Source organism: Chelon labrosus, assembly GCF_963514085.1.
Source record: "Chelon labrosus genome assembly, chromosome: 16".
NCBI lineage: Eukaryota > Metazoa > Chordata > Actinopteri > Mugiliformes > Mugilidae > Chelon > Chelon labrosus.
This window is the reverse complement of record NC_140349.1, coordinates 22,893,070-22,915,895: the sequence shown is the minus strand read 5'-3', so window position 1 is coordinate 22,915,895 and position 22,826 is coordinate 22,893,070. Positions and strand designations below refer to the sequence as shown.

Genomic DNA, 22,826 nt, shown 5'->3' with positions numbered 1-22,826 from the left:
TCAGCTCAGAGTGCAGGTTTTATCCTCTGGAGAAGGCAGTTTCAGTATTTTTCTGGAAATGCATTTTTACATGTTCTGTACATGTACACCATCGGCATATTAGTTCATATATTATAGTATAGTAAAATGCGTTTCCCTCTAGTTGTTTGAAAAATAGTTAGCTTTTCTGCTACCTGTCTACTCACATTAACTTTTAACACAGCTCCACAAGGCACTGGAGTTATATTAAAACGTATTGCCAGTGTTTATTTGGGTTTTCAGGACAGCGCAACCTCGGGTTTTGCATTGATGCATGGTGTTGTTTGGCACTCTCACACTCTCGCACTCTCAAAATATAGAGCTCCTCTGTGTTTTAGACCCTTGTCAGATATCCTCCCCTCCTAATGTACCCACACTGATTTATACTGTTTTGTGAAACAGCCTGGAGAGGTGAGCAAACTGGGGTCTGTGGACAAAATGCATCCCTGCATCTGTCACCATATAGCTTCAGTTTATTTCACCACTGACAAAACTACTCAAATGTGTAGTCATGCACGTCTCATACCACTGATCAATAGGTAGTCATGAGCAACAGCATCCCTGTGACAGGCTTTGATCATGGTAAAAAAATTGTGATCATGCCTCAAGCATGAAAAGATCAGTGGACTCTCCCTGCATTGTAATCAGATGGATGTAAACACTCTTCATTAGTGCCACACTCTGTATTAATGAGCAAATTTCTTTTTTGGTCACGTAAATTAATCGATTAGTATCATTTTACATCTTATATCGTATCTTAACTGTTTTATAAAATTTACCTGTAGGTTTTTCCTAGTCATTTACCAATGGAAGCAACTTGGCTCTCGAATAAAGTCTAAACCACTACAGGATGGATTGTTGTGAAAATCCAGAGAATGAACACTAATGAGTTTTCTGACCCCTGAAATTTTGACTTCATGGTGGAGCAAGTGGAAAACACTTGCTCCACCATGAAGTCTAAATTTGAAATATAATTAGATTTTATAAAACAATTACCTTCAAAACCAATGACAATTTGTTCAGCCGCAGCTTGTTTTTCATGCTAATTAGAAAATCTTGACATTCTAAACTGTGGTTAAGCCTCATACCTGCTACAAATCAGCACGTTATTGTGATGTAGTCAAATTTCTACCTTAGTGCAAAGGACCACTGTACCTAGGAGCACCTTCACTCCTGTCACGGTGTTGGCAGATACAACTGATGGTTTTTCAGCCCAAAAGCTGCTAAAAAAACCCACCAATTATTATCAGATTATCTTGAAAAGTAAAATACACCTTGCTTTTGTTGCAAATCAGCATCAAAAAGTAGAGAGAAAGTAGAAAAACTGCCAAAATGATCCCAAACCAGAGGTGAACCGTCTGTTTCAGGGGCCAACCTGAAATCAAAAGGGGACAGGGCGATCGCAATTAAGGCCCCACGGCTGTGGAATGATCTGCCCAAGGAAATCAGCTGATCTCCTTAAAATCTTTACTCAAAACATACTTTTATCTGCTAGTCTTTCCTGGTTTTAATCAAGATCAAGTTGGTTTGAACATTTTATGTGACTGTTTTTAAAACTGCAGATTTGTATGTCTTTGTTCAGCATTTTTCAAACAGTGCTATTGAAATAAGGATTACTATTATTATCATCTTAACCCACAAACTAAAATTCCAAAGAACCCAATCTGGCAACACCGTCCCAATGACCGTTAACTTTCTGATCAGGTTAGTGACACGGTTTTGACAATTTCTTACTACTACAAGACAACATGTGAACAATGGCCTGATAGTCAAACTCAGATGTTAGTCCTTCTGTTCAACCAAGACTAATCTTGACTCAAAAAGAGACTTGTCACAGTTCACATGACCACAGGAAACCCATGACTAATAACTATACTCTATACTTCTTATTAGCTTTGTCAAACTGTATTATATTAGATTTTGTCAGAAGCAAGGTTTTAAGTTTCTCCTGTTATGATGCATTTCTTTTTCTGTACCGCAGAGAAGCATATATCATCTATGGTTTAAAAAAAAAAAAAAACCCTGCCATATAGTAGACATTTCCAGAAAAAATAATAAATAAGTCTGTGGTTTGATTGTAGAGATTACAGTGATAGTCAGCAACAAAGAGCAAATAACAGAAAAGGAATTATTCAAATGTGGGGAAGTTTTAAAGGAGTAGACAATATGGAAGCAGAAGGCGCTGACAGATAAGCAAACGTGAGCTTATACTTATCTGCTGTCCATACGAGAGTCAAACATGTCAGCCCTTTGAGAGTTTTAGTTCTCCACTGAACAGAGAATAACAAAAACAAATAAACGGCATTCTGTCAGCCCCATGCATCCTCTGCAAATCAACGCAGGCCTGATTACATCAGTGTCAGTGTATTAATTGCCTGAATTATTACTTTATATCATGGAACAGTAACTCACCCTCGGGTCATGTTTAAACGGGAGGGGGAGGTGAGAATATTCGCCACACAGTGAGGGAAAGCTTGAATGTGAGGGGAATTTGGATTTTGCCAAACTTTCATCACATTTCTTCAGGTGGATGAACACAAAATATCACGTCTCCACGGAGTCTCTTAATGCTTTCGGGAGAAAATCGGCTAATTGTAATTTGTAGATAGCAAAGGGAAAATGTCAGGGGCGGATACATGTGATCACTAGCAACTGGAGATAAGGAAACCAATAATGGTGGCATTATCCTCTAAGCTGATTACTAGCCCCTATGAGATGGAGAGACTTACCTAATCACACAAAGTGTGTGTTTTCTTGGGTGATGAGAAAAGTTATAGGTGTGATTCACGTCTTAACTGGATCCAGACACAAAGAAACTTTTCCTTTCCACGTACTCAGGTCATTTGATTAACTGGGGGTGAGGGTCTGTCTGTTTCATTTCCTTTCCCCTGTCTCCTTTTCTTGCTAGTCAGCTTTGATAGCAACATCTGTGACACGAGCTTCACACAAGAATTTAGCTGTTTGATCAATAAAAATCAAAACTACACAGAGGGAAAGCCACACTGGCGCCAGTTTTTGCCTCCAATTGTAAGAAATAAGATGAAGTCTGTCACGCTGTGAGGCTCAGTGGGTAGGTCCAGCACAACAGTGAATCAAAGGCGGGGTAGTACCACAAGCTGCAAAATCATCTCTTCACTCACTGGATATGACTTTCGAGGTGGAATCTGCCCTGTCCACCAACTCAGTTTCCCAGAATACGACTTTTCTGTGCAGCCAAACCTTTCCCGATTATGTATGTGTGCAACGCAAGACATCAAGGTTGGCATGAAAGGAGCCAGGGTGGCTGTGGTTCTTCGGTTCAGGCAACAAACACATTGGTTACGTTCTTAATTTACTGTTGAAGCCATGACTTCAAGAAACCTTTTGGGTGAGAGATGAAATGTGTCTACACTCAAGCAAGATATAGATATAGATATAGATATAGTATGACCTGATGACTGACAATGGCCTAACAACATTAAATCATTTAGGAGTCAGTAAATGCTACATAACAAAATATTTGGGACTCACCAGATTTTTAAGAAATTTATATGAACTGATAAACATAAGTTCTAAGATATACCTGTTTTATTTATCTATTTTTTTTTTTTTAACATTTACGATACAAGGCAGTGAGAATGATTTAGAGATTCTCTCACCTCTTGAAAGTAGAAAGATAAAAATAAAATACTGGGTCCATGTCAAGAGCGAGGATAAAAGTCAGGATGTTATTGTTCCAGTTTGACATACTACTACTGTTGCAGCCACACATTAAAAAGAGGGCTGTGTTCCAATTACTCCTAAACAGCAGTCAACAGCAATTTTGAACGACATTTGGCTCTGAGTGGTCAAAAATAAGGACGGATGAATGTTTTGGAGTGTGTCAGCATGACTGCCACAACATGAGATTATATTTATTTTTCAAACATGTGACACTAGTGCAAGCTCTACAGTATACAGACTCTTGTGGTAACTCATTACCAGTACTAACCTGGTCTAAACTCAGTTCCTATCAAAACCTGGTACAGTGTTCCCTCATTTATGGCAGCGTTTACGTTCCAGACCCACCGCGAAAAGTGAGAATCCGTGAAGTAGCGACCACATATTTATTTTATTATTTATACTGTTTTATATGTATTTATTTTATTAAGTAAACTGCTGTATATGTATTTTAAACCTTTATGAACCCTTCCCACACTCTTATTAATCCTTTCCATACTCTTAAAAACACTTTCTAAATTCTTAAACATGCATACGTAATAATTCTAATTCTAATTAATATATTATAAAAAAAAAACTAAATTATTGGCCGTATTTTCCCGTGATATAGCAAAATTTCTGTGATATAAAATTAGATATGTATGAATTAAAAACCCGCAAAGTAGCGAGTCTGCAAAAAGTGAACCGTGAAGTGGCGAGGGACAATTGTAACATGCCATTTGGATTTCATTATGGGGTATGTTTCAACTGATACAGAGAAGAAGAAAAAAAACACATTGGCATGCAATTACTTTGTCCAATAACCAATCAGAGATTGGTAAACAAATTCAACTCCACAGGGCTCAGATCACTTGTTTGACTACAACTCTATTACTCTTCCCAAATATATATACTGGCCCATCAGATGTTTGCCAGAGCTCAATCATTTCCAGTCTGAGGTGCACCAGACAGACTTTCTGACTCAGAATTTGTGGGTGGGGATGTTTGTTTGCAATTGTAATTCTTCAAATGGCCACTTGAGGCTGTTTTCAAAAGCGAGTCAAGCCTCACAGGTCTCCATGTTATGAATGATAAACTTTACAACAGAATTAAATATGTTTACAGGTGGGTACACAAAAGCTTTTGGTCATTCATGGGCGTACGTTTATAGTTAATCACCTGTTAAAATTATTGTCTATCACTGCCTAATTAAGGTTTGGCTACACTGAGAAGCAAATCTGGTTCATCAAGTTAGGTCACTAAGTACTAAGTAACGGCTAAATGTCTGATCCACTTGCTTTCTTGAAAAATACTATTTCCATGTACTAATTAATACACACACTTTTACTAATATTGGTGTTCAGTGTGTTGTTCAGCATCCTGAATGGACCCAAACTGTGTTGAGCTTACATTAACGGCTAGTTTATACAGTAGATAGAAAACAGGAAGGGCTCCTCATAAAACATTTACAAAATTGAACATTTACAAAGAAATACAGTTGAAATCTATATGCGTGTTTTAGATGAAGGCCTGTTTATCGCTGGAGACGCAGTAATTCCTAAGCATCAGCCACGGCTGTATCCCAGACTACTCCATACATAACATAACATGCTGTATAAAACAAGGCTTTTATTTACATTCACTCCTACATTATTACACATCCAAATGTCATTTGCATTCATTAATACACAGGATTAGATGTAGCAATCCCTTGTGCCAAAATCCCAGGCAAAACACATTTAGAGGCCCTGTCCAGCTGAGAAATCCTAACAAACCTACAGTCATATGATATGACGCTTAACCTACAATCTAAATAAACTAAGTAAATGCTGCTGGCTTGTATGACCCGCTCAGCAGCTGACGCCAACTCAAACCTTGTGAAATATAAGCTAACCAAATGCTGCCGGCTAGCTTAACCTAAAATCTAAATAAACTAAGTAAATGCTGCTGGCTTGTAGGCCCACAGAGCAGCAGAGGATAATTCAAACATTGTGAAACATAAGCTAACCTAACGCTGCTGGCTTGTATGGCCCGCTCAGCAGCTAACCATAGCTACCAAACAATATGAAGACATCAGGAACCTGGCCTAAACAACAGCAGTATGCAGCATGTCATTGGGGTTTTCAAGTGGGCACCTCCCTTCACTGATGTTTCGTTAAGTTAGGCCCACGACACCTCAAGAAGGCTTAACAGTGAATTCCAGCGTCCTGGAGTCACCCCCCTCCACACTGCCACTGCAAAACCTGTTTTTCTCACCATTTCTCACCATTAATATTAAACAACAACTAATATTTCAATAATTAGCCTAGTCCTTTATGAATCACGAAACAAACAAAACAACCATGGTTCGCCCCGTTGATGCGGACTGAACCACGAACCAAACAAACAAATCTACCGTGAATCGCCCTGTTAATGCGGGCTGAAACACGACACAAACAAACAAATGAAACACGAACCAATCGACCACATCTATAATAATTTGCAAGCACACTAACGTCACGCAGCCATCCTTACCTTTAGCTAGCTCCCCAGCTAGCATGCTTTCTACGTACTCATAGCCACTCGCTCGCTTTCTCTGCTGCCCGAGACATGTTGCATACCGCAGTCCTCTATTTTTTTCTTTTCTTTCTTTCTTTTCTTGACTTTTTATGCCCAGCTCGCTCAGAAGAGCAATCGCCGATTTTGCTACAAATCTACAGCATCCCACTTCTACCGGGCGGAGATAAACCTTCCATCCATTCTGCTCTGCATCTGCTGCTAACTCTGCATACTTAGCTCTCTTACGCTCGTTAGCCTCCTCGACTCTATCTTCCCACGGGACAGTCAGCTCTATGAAATAGACTACTTTCTCTGGCTCAGACCACAACAGCAGATCTGGCCGTAGTCGGGTGCTAGCTATCTTGGTTGGAATAACCAGTTGTCCATTTAAATCCGCCCTCATATATGACATATTACGAGTTGCCAGTGGTGCTAAATGCTCCAGTTAAATCACACATCTTGAATAGGATTTTTAAAAACCCTGAGATTAAAAGATGGAAATTAGAAGATTCTCATTAATGTAGCCCTAAACACAATGAAATCTGTAATCCAAGACTGGAGGTAATATAGCAGTAGGATCTTGCCGAGATCAGGGGGTTTCTTTGAGATGAATGACTGTGCAGAGGCAGACGCACCAGGGAAGCAAAGAGGCCAGCAGCAATATCAACAACCCAGTGCAGGAATCCCGCTCCGTGGATGTACCAGCTCATTTGCATGTTTGCAAGGTTTTTAGGCTGAGCAGTCAGGTGGTGAGGCAGACACCACTTCCCCCTAAAAATAAAATCCAGTTCATCTTAATTATGCAAGAATATGCACTCTAGAAACTATCAGAAACATCTGGGGCTTAAAGGAATGTTGAGTTTTAACCTTTCGGTCTCAAAAGAAGCCAATATTTCATCTAAAGAAGGTAGAAGCCACTTCAAAGCTCATACACCAGTGTTTTCAAAGAACATCCAGCACACTACAGATAAAACAGGCAGCAAAATTAAAAATATGCTCATTTATATAGAATAGCATATTTTATATCACAGTTGCAGCTGATAAATGTGTGGTATTTAAACTATTTTATATATTGCCAAGTGCCTTAATCTACAATGTCATAACCAATTAGACTGATTTACACTTTGGGATAATACATCTGCAAAGTAACGAGCAACTGAAAATAAATGAGCTGGAGTATAGCATAATATTTATCTCCAAAATGCAATAGTATTAAGTACTATAAAATGGAAATACACAAGTCGAGCATTCTTAAGAAGTAAAGCACATGTGTAGATGTACCATTAATCTCTGTAACAAGGTGTTCTTTATGTCACAGATGTCACTTTTTATTTAATAATGACGCATCTGAAATCCTTTGGATATTGTTGAAATGACTGATGACAGCTGTGATCTTCAGCCACGTGAATTAACATTACACATTAGCTTCACAGTGTCACAAGCGCTTTGCTCTTAAAGGGGATGAGTCTGTAAAGGTACCGTATCCTAAAAGCAATATTTTGACACTTATTCACTTTCTTGCAGACAGCAACATGAAAAATCAATATTAATCCCATATGTGTCCATTAAGGCCACAGCCAGCAGCTGGCTAGCTAAGCTTTGCATAAAGACTAGGAACTGAGGAAACAGTCAGTAACAAAGTAACAAAATACACCTCTTAATGTCAGTATTTAACACAATTTGTTTAATTCAGAGTATATAATATAATAATAACTGTAAAGCTGTCTCATTGTGAGTTAACTATGTGGTTTTTGTGTTGGACTGGTTTAATTTGGCCTTCTTACATAATTAAAATGATATAAAGCTGAATTCACAGGCAACAGTTAGCATTTAGCAGAACAATTCAAGAGCAGTTAGCAGTTAGCAGTTGGCTGAGACACATGTTAATTATCCTATCAAATCTAGATTTAGGTTCATCTACATTACTGTCCTCCCTTAAAACACAGTGTGCAATAAAGAGAAATGACCTCACAATACCAGAGACAGCAATCATCCTTAACAGAAGTGCTGCAAATTGGCACTGAGTGAGTATGTCGTAATGATGCTCTGCAAGGACCCAGAGGACAGGCAAGGAAATGTAACTGAATAAAAGAGTGGGCAAACAAATGATTACATGCAGAGATCTCCTTGAATAGATTCATGTACGTTCAGCAAAACTGCTGAAGGACTTCAGTGATTAAACCGATCCATAACTATAAATGACACTGTTCCTTCTTCGGGTGCTGCATCATGCCACGAGGCTGGACAGACAGTGTGGTCAGGGTAGAAGGGAAGATGAATGGCTTCAAATACCAAGATAGTTTTTTTGGGGGGGATATCGCCTGCCCTCTGGAGCAAAAACACACTACTCATGTCAAAGATGAATTTTTTCCTTTCGAGAAGACAACAAAACCAAAGCACACAAGCGCACACAGCCAAATCAGCCACCGGCCAAGACTAAAGAATAGCATTTATCCTGGTCTTGTACATTTGCAACTCTGTGCAAAAGAGTGTGCATACGGAAACTGTTCAGGCTGACGAGGGAAATGGGGAACAATTCCTAGATTCTGACTCTCTCATATGGATGGAAACGTATCTGGAAATGTCACGGGTGTTATTAAAGCCAGACATGTTAGTGTTCACCCTCCGGAGTTAGCTGTTATCATCATCTGGGGTCTGTAGGTCAATCTGCGTTTCGGTGCCCCAGTCACTCCCACTATATACGCAGATCAGAATATCTCCCGAAGGAACACAAAAGTTCTATGGGCGAGTAAACAACCGTATTTTATGCCAGAAATAAGGTCCAGGTTGTAAAAAACAGTAGTTCCCCTTTAAACCGCACTGAAATAGCACAAGATGAAGCAGCCAGTATTTCTGCCTCATGGAAGAGGGCGCTAGTGAGCCACGGGTTCATGCCATTGCTCTTCTTCTACGGTCAGTCAAGTGCACTGCCGCGGTCCATTTATTGGAATTTTTTCTCTGTGTGAATGCCAAAAATGGAGAACTGTATATCTAAAAACACCTTAAAACATGTTTGTCTTAAAGTATTCTCAAAACTAGACCTTCAGTCTAAACAAGAAGTGGTAAATGATGGAAGATGCTTTGTTGAACGCCCTGTATTGAAATGGATCAAATCATCAGATTATAAAGATTTAACAACTCAATATTACTATATATATATATATGTTTGATTAAGGTGATGATTTGGTTTTAAATTCAGATATTTCCATTTATACTGTTTGTTTTTATCACTGGGTACTCTCATGTTGAATGAGTATGAATGAACTGATTTGCTATTGATTTGACATTGTTCCTTTGGCCAAATATGTACTTTATACCTGTATATGCTCCGTTATGCCCAGCTCGTTGGAGAGCACAACCAAACGGGGAGAACACACAGCGACCACTTAATTTAATCAGAAATTTATTAAACAAAAGAGTCAACAGAACACAACCAAATCAAATAAACAAATCTACACCAAGGTGCCTGGATGCGCCAGCCAGCCGGGAAGGAGAGAAAGCCATCTTGGAAGGGCCATGCCTTTATAGATGGCCACAGGTGAGGTGGATCTCCTTAACGAGGTGGGAGGTAGCAGGCAGAGAACCTGGGAAGGGAGGAGCACAGAAGCCAGCAACACACAAAATGGCCCAGGGCCATCACACCCCCCACCATAAAACACAAGACCCCACTAACAGGGTCTTGTGCAGAATCAGCAGGGTGCACGAGAACGCATGAGCCAGTACATTAGCACCACCTCATGAGCCTACTATTGGTGTTGTGCATATTGCTCATGGTCAAAAGTTACGGTCGAGTAAATTATCATGGCAGAGATGGTCAACATTCATTTCAAAAAACTTCAGGGCCCAAATAAAGTTAGGGTCTCCTTACCAATTACTGAATAATTCAGCTGTGACAGTTGAACTTACATGAGAAATGGTCGACCTCCTGGCCTACTGGTTAGCGCTTTGGGCTTGTGACCGGAGGGTTGCCGGTTCGAACCCCCGACCGGTAGAAAGCGGCTGAAGTGCCCTTGAGCAAGGCACCTAACCCCCACTGCTCCCCGAGCGCCGCTGTAGCATGGCAGCTCACTGCTCCGGGTTAGTGTGTGCTTCACCTCACTGTGTGTGCTTGTGTGTTCACTAATTCACGGATGGGATAAATGCAGAGACTAAATTCCTTGTATACACACTTGTATACTTGGCCGAGAAACACTTAATCTTAATCTTCCTGCAGGAGTGCAGCCCCAGCACCAATTTCACCGTCATCCACCTGGATTTTAAAAGGTTTATGAAAGAGTGGAGTTGAGAGCACAGGAGTAGAGCATTTCGAAGGACCAACTCCAACTGTGGCCATGAGCTTATCAACACCATCACCTACAGGAAGTGTGTCACTATCTTTTATGGCAGGGGGAGTCAAAAAGGGTTTCAACAGGTTTACATGACACCACTGCACTTTTTCCCTTCTGTCAGGCGTGGCAATCAAATAATCCCTGTCAGACATCTTGTTTTTCACTGTATAAGGCCCACCAAATTTTGCTTGAAACGGTGAACCAATCACAGGCAACAGAGCCAGAACCTGGTCCCCTGGCTCAAACAGCTGTGTCTCAGCTTTTTGATCAAAAACCCTCCTTACTCTTTGGAAGCGGCCCCGACAGTCAAACAACACATACTCAAAAGGCTTTTCCACAACAGGGATTGGGTACAGGGGAGCTGGCTTCAGCTTCCGTTTGGGCTTTCCTGTTAATATGCATGTTTTGCAGGTTTTGCAATAGTTAGCAACATCCCTCTTCAGCTGGGGCCAGAAAAAATGACGAAGCACTTTATACATTTTCTTCACCCCGAGAGGGCCTGCCACCCCATCATGTGAAGTGCTCAACACCATGCGTCTGAACTTGGAGGGAACCACAACCTGGACCACACTGCCAACCTGTACCCCATGCATCACACGAGCCCACTTCCTCATCAGTAACCCATCACTGAGAAAATAACCACTAGAGACATTCTTAGAATCCCCCTTTGAACCAACCATCCCAAATAAAGGCCTTAGTGTAAGATCTACAGCTTGTTCTTTAATGCACTCCTCCCTAGAAAATGGCAAGGGAATGGAAAAAAACTTACAGAATTCCTGTCTCTCAGAGAGACCTACCTGAGAAGACTGACCATGTTCAGAAAGATCAGACTGTTCCGACAGAGCTTTACTCCTGGCCCGGGTCACAGCACAGGAAAAAGACACCTTAGGGCTCTCTTTAGCACACTCCTCAGGCTCTTTAGGCACCTGCAAAACTGAACCCACATACACAAGTGGTGGACCCTCTTTCCAGACCTTTGACCCTGCCAAATCATTACCCAGTATGACATCAACCCCCTGTATTGGCAACTGAGAACAGATGGCCATATCAACTTCACCACACACCAAATCAGAATCAAGATGGAATCGATGAACAGGAACCCAGAGTGTAACCATCCCAACACAGGAACTTTCCCACCAGTAGCTGTATGGGCTGAAAAAGGCAACACGCTACTCAAGATAAGAGTCTGATTAGCACCCGAGTCCCTCAGAATCTTAACCGGTACCTTCTCCTGTCCATCTAAAGACACAAAACCATCTGAGACAAAAGGTATATACAATTCATCCACATTCTTAGATGGCACAATCCCTGGTGGATGAACAGACTCAGACATGTTAGCATGACGCGCAGAGATCACCAGGCCAGCTGACTTCACATACACACTGGCATCTGCCGATTTCTGACCAGCTTTACCAAGTGGACACTCCCCTTTCCAATGTCCATTATTCCTACAGGCATGACAAGTTCTGTTTGGATCAAACCTCCCATCTGTCCCTGGAACATGTCTAACAGAAGGATGAGAAACCTCATGAGCTACTGGAGGGCTGTTAGTCCTAAACCCAAAACTCTCCCTTTGTTGTCCCTCTCTCTGGACCTGGCCACCACTTGAGCCACTGCCGTGCGTTAAAACATATTCGTCCGCCAACACTGCCGCTGTTTTAACCTTCTTTTCAGAAATATAGGTGGCCAGCTGGGCAGGCAATGAACTCTTGAATTGTTCTAACACAATCAGATCACACAAATCCTCATACGACTCCACATTGGAGGATGAACACCAGCGACTGAAATGAATTGAAATGTCTTGAACAAAGTCAACATGGGTTTGCTGGTCTTTTCTCCAGCTTCTAAACCTGTGTCTGTAAGCTTCCGGCACCAGTTCATACGCTTTAAGGACTGCAGCTTTAACTTTGCCATAACTAGCACTATCAGCAGAACTAAGGGCAGAGAAAGCTCTCTGGGCCTTGCCTGTGAAAATACACTGCAGCATTAAAGTTTGGTGGGCATCGGACCAGCCCCTGATTCCTGCCACCCGTTCAAACAATATAAAAAAATGTATCTGGGTCTTTTTCATCAAATTTTGGCAACAACCGCAACCCTTCAGAAACATCAAAGTCATGATGCAGCCCAGTAGGCCCACTTATACCTTCATTTGTTAGCTTCAGCCTCAACCGTTCTAGTTTAACCCTTTCCTTTTTGACCGCAGCTGCACCCCTCAGCTTTTCCTGCTCCAACTCAAACTGAAATCTCTCCCTTTCCAGTTTTGCTTTTTCTCTTTCCAACTGCAGGCACTGCTCAAATGACCAAGCCCCATCCCCAACAGCTGGACCAGCAAGAGCTGCTGGATCTTGAGCCACCTCCAAAAGATTGGCAGACACAGCCAACCCCTCAACAATCTGTCGTAGCTCAGCCTTTTTTGGCACCTCCTTGGCCTTAGACCAACCCAAATGTACTGCCAAGTCCACCAGGTCTGATTTAGCAAACTGACCTAAAGTGCTACGAGATGGTCGCTGGAGGAACTCCGAAACCAGTGTATTACTGTGCTCAGTATTCATGTTAACCATCAACCTAAACCATAACCAGTGCAAACTTCATGGATGTGTTCTAAAAGAGAAAACAACAAGTCACCAGTACACAGCCACAGGGAGATTGAATGACAAAGGAGCGCCCCTCGTAGCTTTTTAACCCAAACTAAACTAACTGCACCCTAGTCTTCATGTGCGTACTGGCGGCGGGTATTTATGCACCTTAAAACCATCTGTATTGGGGAAGACAACTTCTCCCAGCCAATACTCCAGGGTGCTCCCGAGACAATTGCTGCTAACCGCACGGACAACACACAAAAACAACAAACAGCCCTGCAAAAAAAAACAGAGCAACCCCTCCTTGTGAGAGAACTGCCACTACAACCTACATGAGGGACAGAACTGCTCCAGCTACAACCTCCCCACAGCTACACATAGCGTAACTTAAAACAACCACTCTTCTGAATGCAGGTTAACAACACAGAGAGCACCACACCATTTACCCCAATGGTTAACACTACACACAAACCCAAGCCACTGTGAGCCTCCCAATTTTACTGCCACGCAAGTGCCAAACATTGACACTCCCAAGTTCAAAATCGGACGAGCCCCCACTTGTTATGCCCAGCTCGTTGGAGAGCACAACCAAACGGGGAGAACACACAGCGACCACTTAATTTAATCAGAAATTTATTAAACAAAAGAGTCAACAGAACACAACCAAATCAAATAAACAAATCTACACCAAGGTGCCTGGATGCACCAGCCAGCCGGGAAGGAGAGAAAGCCATCTTGGAAGGGCCATGCCTTTATAGATGGCCACAGGTGAGGTGGATCTCCTTAACGAGGTGGGAGGTAGCAGGCAGAGAACCTGGGAAGGGGGGAGCACAGAAGCCAGCAAAACACAAAATGGCCCAGGGCCATCACAGCTCATTTGAGATATGGAACTTAATCAGTTAGTGTGGAAGCAGCCAACTGAATAGTGAATTTAAGCTATTCTATTGGGTTCATAACTGTAAATCTGTGCCTCACCAGCAACGAACCTCACCACACGTCACTGCTGTAAACACGTTATTTCTGCTGTAAAATAAGACATTTTAACATGGAATCTGAAGACGACGACTCACTTTTGAAGCCACCCTCAAGTGGCCATTAGGGAAACTGCAGTTTTTGGTGATTCCACAGTGGCAACCTCATATCGTCCGCAACATTCCCATAGCCAATGCACGAGGAGGAGCAAAGTCAGTATTGTGTTTAAAACTTGTTTCTGATACAGCCTACAGGTCAAACAGTCAATTGAAGTCATAAAAAAATCCTTCCTACCTTGAGGTACAATGAACTGCGTAATTTGTAGAACCGCAGCACATTGACGGTGAAGGTATGCCATGGCTACAGACATTACACCAGATCCTGCCCTGACGCTCACCTCCCCAGAAATGTAACTACGTCCCGCGAACTATAACGTCTGCAATTGGTCTATAATTAATTTCCAAGCTCTCGTGACTCAGCAGCCAGACAAGCATAGAAAGTTCTCCTTTGTTCAGGCTCATACACAGCATCTACTCAGATGTCTTCTCAATGTTCTGTGGTGCAGTGATTTCAGTGAAAACAATTGTTGTTCAACCTTTATGACCTCAGGTCACCTTAATTTCATTGAACCTGTACAATGACAATAAAGACATTCTATTCTATTATCTTAAATTACAACATGACCCACTCAGTTTCACTTGCCATTGTGTGAAATACAGAGTAAAACTCAACACACCTGGCCTGTCGTTGTCTAGTGATTCGGTGGCTTAATTGCAGAACAATATGGACACACGAGCGCACAGGTATAAATGCTTTCGGCGGCATTAACCCACTATGATGTACCTACGCTGTCAATGTGCGCTGACCAACTACATGCTGGGTTCTGCTCAAGGTTTCTTCCTGTTAAAAGGGAGTTTTTCCTTGCCACCGTCGCCTTCAGGCTTGCTCTGGGGGTTTCAGGCCGGGTTTTTGTAAAGCGTCTTGAGACGATTTGTATTGTTATTGACGCTATATAAATACAATTGAATTGAATCAAAGAAAGTCAATACAGCATTTTTTTTACCAGTCTACCCTCCAGCGTTTATGTTAAAGTAATACTACCTCATCCCATGCCCAGCTCTTTACTTATATATGAGGTTGATATCTGCCTTCTCATTTCACACACAGAAACTAATTGGTTTTAAACAGTGATCGATATCTCAATCTTTTTTTTTGGCACTGCATAAAGGTCCCTTTTCCACTCCACTAGTCCAGCATGTATTAATATAAGCACCTCATTATGAACCCAAATCTCAAATTTGGCTCGTCTCAGGTATTCTAAGTGCTTTGGCCGCTAAGCGAAGAGGAGTATTTACATTTCTCCTGCTCATTATTCCTGAAATGACCTCCGGAGCAAAATTAAGCTACACTCTGTAAGTGTGCAGGTCCAGTCAAGGAGAAGTCGTTTCCACAGAGCAGGGCTGCTGTTTTCCATAGTATGTTTAATTAATGAACTGTTATTAACGACGGTTGCAGTGGAGCACTAGGGGAAGTAATGATTCGACTGCCAGTAATTACACCAGTGATAGCCCTGTTTGTTATAATTAGTCTGTATAAGCCACTGATTTGCTCTTTTTGTTATTATTCATCGTTTCCATTATTCGTTTCCATTTTTTTGACATCTTTTTTAAACTGACACTTGTAACTTATTTTTCACTTATTGTTACTGATGCTGAACGGAAGAAACAGTCACATATAAGTCCTCTTGCTTATGTACTGCATATGCAGAAGATCATTTATTTATTTATTTTTTTTGCTGCGCCGGTTGAAGCTGGCAGCTGCTTGCAACAGCTCTTACTAGATCTCTCTTTTTTTCGAATTTAATTCACTTTTCGCTTCTCTTTTGTGGAGATTACTTTTGTATATAGTTTTTCAGACAGCATTGCACTTTTTTTAGTTTCGTTTTTTATGGGGAGTCTATAGTCATATTTTTAACAACATCCAGACCGGCCGGCGTTACTATGCAGGAAGCGGCCGGCATAACTATGCAAGAAGCGGCCAGCGTGCGCATTGTTTACGGGAGGGAGTGGCTGATCGCCCTGCGTGGCGCTGTGGTGTTCCCTCAGGACAGACATGAAATCTCCACGGAGATGCTTCGTGGGACCCGCCGTGGATGCAGAGCAGGAAAATAACATCGAGAAGAGAAGAGACGCTTCACTTCTCTGCGCTGTTCTCGCCTCCGTTACCATGGGCAACGTGAGATCGCTGCCATATAAGACGTTCAAATTGGCCGCACTCTGCAGGCTCTGTGGTGGCGTCGGCCATCCTGTGTGGAGTGGTCTGCTGGAGCAGTGGCATAGCAGAGAGGGAAAGGAAGAAGCTGGATAAGATCATCAGGAAGTCCAGCTCTGTCCTGGGCTGCCCCTTGGACTCGGTGGGTGACAGGAGAGTTCTGGCTGAACTGTCCTCCATGCTGGACGATGGGTCCCACCCCCCTCCATGGTGACCTGATGGGACTGAGGAGCAGCTTCAGTGACAGACTGCTTCACCCTCCATGTGTGAAAGAAAGATGCAGAGGGTCTTTCCTTCCTGCTGCTGTTAGGCTCCATGGCGAGCACTCCGAATATGTGCAATATTATTACACCTTATGGTGTAATAACACCAGTCTGTGCAATATGTCTACTATCTGTTCTATCTCTGTCATTTCTGCATGCTGTTGCAAACTGCAATTTCCCCATTGTGGGACAAATAAAGGTTTTCTTATTCTTATTCTTATGCTATAAAACATATTGTTACGTCCCCCGAAATGCTAGGGGAAAAGGGGAGTAACATACAGTCAAACCACTAATCAAGAGGAGCGACGCAACACAGGAATGGGCAGGAAAATGGGGGGTTTATTTACAAAAGTAAAACATAACCTAAAGACAACACCTAAAAAACACAATTAAACTAAGGTCGAGTTCTCCACACGGGAGGACAGCTCTGCCCAGAACCAGCACACAGCTCACACGCTGCCAAAATGTCCGCTCTCCACAACAGGTCTTGCCTCCCTCCTAGATATCACCTGCTGATTCGCAATAGGCGTCACCCGTGGGAATCCAGAGAGGAGGAGGAGCACCTGAAACACATAAGGGAACACATGGGGGAGGAGAGAGAAACCAAACACACGCCCCCTGGGCCGTAACACATATGTTACCAAAGCTCCGGGCCCGAACACAACAGTTCCCAGAAAAAAGAACTTAACAAAAAGAAAAAGAAACGGCAGCAACAACAACAAGTCACACAGGTCCCCATCATCTTCTGCTCTGCTGTTCAGCGTTCTGCCTATGGCTCCTAACGAAACACATTTACAAAGCATTTTTCCAGCACTTCTCTCTGTTCTAGGTGTCAAGCTACAGTGCAATGTCTAAGGGCCCGTCCACACGGAGACGCTTTTTGGTCTTAACGCAGATGTTTTGCATCGTTTTGGCCGATCGTCCACACGAATCCTGTAAACACATTGCCCTAAAACGCACTTTTCTGAAACCTGGTCCCAGGGTGGAAAAATTCGCAAACGCAGCTCATGCGTTTTCGTGTGGAAGGCGGAAACGCATACGTGCGTTTCGATGATGTCATCGCCACACCCCTCGAGCAGCCTTCCACCTCTTATATCCCGCGAGACGTCTCATAACAACATCAACAACAAGGGCGGACTACATGCTCATGTTCCTGCTGGAAAAGATATTGAGCCTATTAGGGTTACTAGGGCAAAATATTATTTCTCCTTGAGTTTGGTTTCTTCTAAAGCCGATTTGTAAACAGCGCTCAAGCTTTATGCGCATGCTCCGCCTCTTCCTCTCCGTTTTTGGTGAATTTCTGAAACTGAAACAGCGACACCTATAGGCCTGGAATATGAAGTAGCATTTTCAGTCGTGTTGAAACGGATCCGTGTGTACGCGAATATTCTTGAAACGATGCCAGGGAAAACGGAGGGGGAAAAGATCGTTTTGGTACGTGTGGACGTAGCCTAAATCCGCTTTACATCTCAAATCCCCATTGTGATCAAAGAACAAAAGGACAACACATTTGGGAATAAGTGTGAACTTTTGATGCTTTGGCAGCAAACAAAACAAAGCTATTGACTTTGTGCTGCAAAAAAGACAAAAGATCTTTTGTCCTCCGGAGCGCAGCGATGCAAGGCACATTTTGTCAGAGGTTTGTTTGTGTCATACATGGTTCACACCTCTCCGGCCTTTTGAAAGGACTAAACGTGCTCTTGGACAAGTTAGTCCAGATTTATGAGGGTAATGGTTGAATTTTCTCTTAACGCGTCTCTGGATCACATGTGGAAGTAAAAAAACTAGACAATTCCCCTGCGGGAAATCGCGAGAGTGATGCAGTGGCCGCAGCAGTCTGCGATACCATGCTATATTGCTGTGATAGTACGATGCTACGATGCTATGATGATGCTACTATGCCAAGATGCTACAATGCTATGATGCTAAGATACTAAGATGCTATGATACTAAGATGCTACAAAGCTAAGATACTATGTTGCTACGATGCTAAGATGCTACAATGCCTGGTCAAGACGCACGTAAGGGATAATGCCCGACGAGGTGTCCATTAACAGAAATTAATGGACGACGCGGAGGCGTGAACCGTCCGACGCGAAGCGGACGGTTCTGTTAATGGACACCTCGAAGGGCATTATCCCGCTTATACCATGGTCACTTACGAAAGAAAGAAATATTTAATCAATTAATAATACTCTAATGTGTTTTAGAGTTAAAATCGTGAGTTTTTTATTTTTACAAGTCGAGCGCACTATTTAATATCTCCCGTATACAGGCGTTGCCAAGCAACGTGGCCATAGCGACCCGACCGCAGCAGTTGATCAGTGATGGGAAGTGAGATGATGGCTTTACGTTACGTGATAAAGTATCATATCAGAAGGCCAGTGCACTACTTACCACTTGTGTGTGTCCAGAGGATGATGCGAAACTTTGTTTTAAAGAATCAAAGTTCACAGATAGTTTCCTAAATCGTTTTTATTACAGCAAATATTGTCAACCATTCACTCTGATCATCACGTGTTGAAGCAAGCAAGTAGCCTATATGCAAGACAGAAAGACAGGCAATGGCAGTAGGCCCATGCCAGACGTAACTTAACACACTATTTAAAATTAAATGCTACGTTTCCATTAATTGTAAAATTTGATAACGATACTGGCATGTCCATCATCGTGGCATTTGATGGACGGACATTTAAAGTTTGTGGCTCGCTGCGACCACTGCTTGGGACATTGGGAGATGACAAAATGTTGCTCCATTGTCGTCTGTCCTGTACTGACGGAGCCCAGTAAGCCTGCAGGCTGCTCTCACAACGATGCCCCGTCACCGACATGATCTGGCGAGTTTCCAGCCCGGCGTCAGAGAGACGACCGACAGCTGTGCTCCGGAGGCTGTGGTTGGTGTAAACCCGCGACAGACCCACCTGAAAGAAACAATAATAAACAGGCTATATTAATGAGGACAGAAGAGGGGTTATACGGCTACATTATTATTAGAATGTAGCTAGTGTACAGACCTCTTCGCTGATTTTTTTCAGCATGTTCCCCAGGTAGTGGACACCCATCGGCTCCCTGGAGTACCACACATCAGATACCACCACAGTGATGGAGCGCTTCGGGTGGAGATAAAACGATTTTGCATCTGGTGGACACTTGGAGATGTACTTTTTAAAACTTTTTACTGGACACAGAGCATCCCCGGGCCTGGCGAACATGAAGCCTCGTAGGTTTTCCTTGTGCGGGTCGTTCGGATCTTTATGGTTTTTTGTCTGAGGATTATGAGCTAAACTGACGTATTCAACGCCATGCTCGTCTCTTTGGATGATAAAAGATGTCATGGTCAGCTCTCGGCTCCCCTCCCTGCCACGCCGAGCAAAACACAGCTGGATGTCAAACCACACCTTTCTGACGAGGCCGAGGGGCGTATCGGGAGACAGCGCAGATGAACATCTGATTCTTTCAAGATCCGACTCAGTGATGCGAGGATGGTGGAAGCTGGTGTCCTTCCCACTCTTTCTGTAACGCTTTAGCATCGCCTTAAAAACCGCATTACTGGTCTTGAACACAGTGTCACTAATGATGTTGACATCACTTAAATGGCGGTTAATGCCGGCTCTCAGACTCCTCAAACTGGCAACACTATATTCTCCTCCTTCCTTGGTCGACTGGACAGACGCATAAAACAGTCGCAAAACGTTGTTGAGAGTGGCGGCAGTGTAGCTTTCAAAGTTGATGTCCATATTTTTGTCAGCTAGGAAGTCTCTTAATGTTTTAACTGCCCATTTCGTGGTTTTCTTTGTGTTCATCTCGTCCTTGTCATCCTCTAATTCGTTAAGTTCCTCCGGTGTCACCTCCTTGTGTCGCTTCTCCTTTTTCTTTTCATGTTCTCTTCTCTCTTTTTCTTCTGCTGCATCCCAGTCTTCAAAGTTGTCAAACTCACCAAATAAGTTAAAAGAAATGATAAAATCACTCATGTTTTGTCTGTCTTGCTGTTGCGATGAGTCAACTGAAATAACGTTGAGTCTCCGTTGCCATGGTTACCATCTAGCGTTTGAGCCAGCGCAATAATTTAGAACTGTCATCAGGCAATTTGACGGAACGTCTTTCCTAGGTGTACATTATCACTTTTTAACCCACACCCTCCAGCCAATCAGAATCGAGTATTCACCCAGACCATGGTATAAGTTTTGATATATGATGTGTGTGTGTGTGATCAACCATCATGGAGATAATAAAGTTCAAAGTGTTTTAACAGAAGCTGCTGAGTTACACACACACGCGCAGACAAACTCACGCACACACAGACACAGACTGGTTGCTAGGAGACGGTGTCTGAGCCAGGTGCCAGAAGGGTCAGAGAAGTAGAAAACGAGCTTTTGCGCAGACCTCGAACTACTGCTCTTTATTCAAAAAGTAAAGGAGATAGGAACAAAATTCTTTCACCGTGACCGCCACAAGGCTTTACTGAACACACTGATGTAATTCATTTGTCCCTAGTGTCAATAATATGGACACCAGAGCGAGTTGAACACGGCCCAATTTTGTGTTTTTTCTTAAAATCGCAGTCTGTTTTATAATGGCAGCCTATGGGGCAGTTGGGCTGCGCTCTTGTCACTCTGAGGCTTCTCATTCAAAAACCGTAAACTCTATCGTTTAGGTAGTAGCATTTTTTCAGAGAGGACAAGTGTGACTCCAACTTTGGAGAAGATTATATGCCTAGAGTGAAATTTGTGGGCGTGGTGACAGTTTTAAAACAAAAGTTTGATCAGCTTTTGAGAGGTGCCTCCACTCTAACCCCCACTCTAACTGAACATTCCGACCACATACACACTCATTATAAACCCTGAATTTCTTCAAAATTGATCATGGTGATTGATCTGGGATTGATGAAAAAGTATACAACCTAGCAAAAAAGTTGATTACAACATCTGTAGAGGAGAATTTTTTCTACGTTTTGAAGTTTTAACAAGGTCTCTAGGTCAAAGTATGCCAGAGCAGTAGGTCTTTGAAAAGCGTTGAAGATTTGCGATATTTTTTTACCCTCTCCCATTGAAATGAATGGGAAAAAATCTTGTTTGAAAAAACTGTATAGAAGCACACCGAGTCCGATCGAGACGCACGTTTTGATGTATTTTGTGTCTGTGTGCGACGAACGGTATTTGAGTTGAAAGATTTCGAAAATCGTCGGAAGATGAAAAAGTTTAATAACTAGAAAATTCCCGCAGGAAATTTTGAGAGTGACTCGAGGGCTGCTGCCGGGGTTATTAAAAAAAGAAAAGGAAAAAGATGTTAGCATTACCATTACTAATGTTGGCATTACCATTTGCCACGCTAACGCGCGGCGCTGACACACTAAACTAGGCTAAGGCTAGAGATTAGGACAGTCACGCACACACACAATAGAAAACATTCAGCTCAGATGTACACACAGAGCAAGCAGAGTGACAGTCACCTCAAAAAATGTCTTGCTTTACCTCTCTGTTACTGCCTGTCTGTCTTTTACCCTCTCTCTGTCTCTTTCTTTGTTATTTACTTAAATAAACTGAAATTAACTGCCAAGGACTACAAAAATGGCTGCAGCTGTGGCCCTGGCCTGAGGCTGCCATGGTGACTCTGCTGGTTGCCATGACTACTCACAGACACAGGGGAGGAGAAGGAAGAAATTTAGATTTTTTGCCCTCTGACAGTCCTTGCATTTGGGCTCACTGAGGCAAAACCAAAGCTCACATCAGAAAAAAAAACAGACAGTAATTGGCAGGAGAAGTTCCCGATCACACTGATGTAATTTTGGTATCTCTGGAGTAAATATTGTGGAAACTGTGGCGAGTATAAGAAGAGGGTGGATTCAGCTTTCCTCGAAAATCAGCTTCAAATTTTGAATGGGAGTTTATTGGCAGTTGGAGCGGGACGCTCCTCACTCTGGGGCACGCCATTCAAATTCAGAAAATGTCTCGTCTTAGGCGAGCACATTGTATGAATCAGGACAAGTTCCTCTACAAAAGTGGAAAAAATCTAATGTCTACGATGTAAGATGTGCCCAGGAGCAGCGTGGAAAGAGAAAAATTTCAGTGAATTTCAGACAGCCTGTCTCACTCTAGCCTGTGAGGTCTCCCACTCTAGGCCGAACATTCCACGCAATACACACCCATTATAAACTCAGAAATTTCACATGAATGATCACG

The 22,826-nt window shown here is 42.6% G+C and overlaps 1 protein-coding gene across 1 annotated transcript in view; it reads left to right on the top strand.

Annotated features, from left to right (window-relative positions):
* Positions 1–22,327, top strand: part of LOC311501162 (uncharacterized protein) — a 50,287-nt gene extending 27,960 nt beyond the window's left edge. Inside the window, exon 5 of the mRNA XM_084562847.1 lies at positions 21,931–22,327. The gene's annotated coding sequence lies outside the window, so the exon portion shown is untranslated. The remainder of the gene's footprint in view (positions 1–21,930) is intronic.
* Positions 22,328–22,826: the final 499 nt, after the last annotated feature.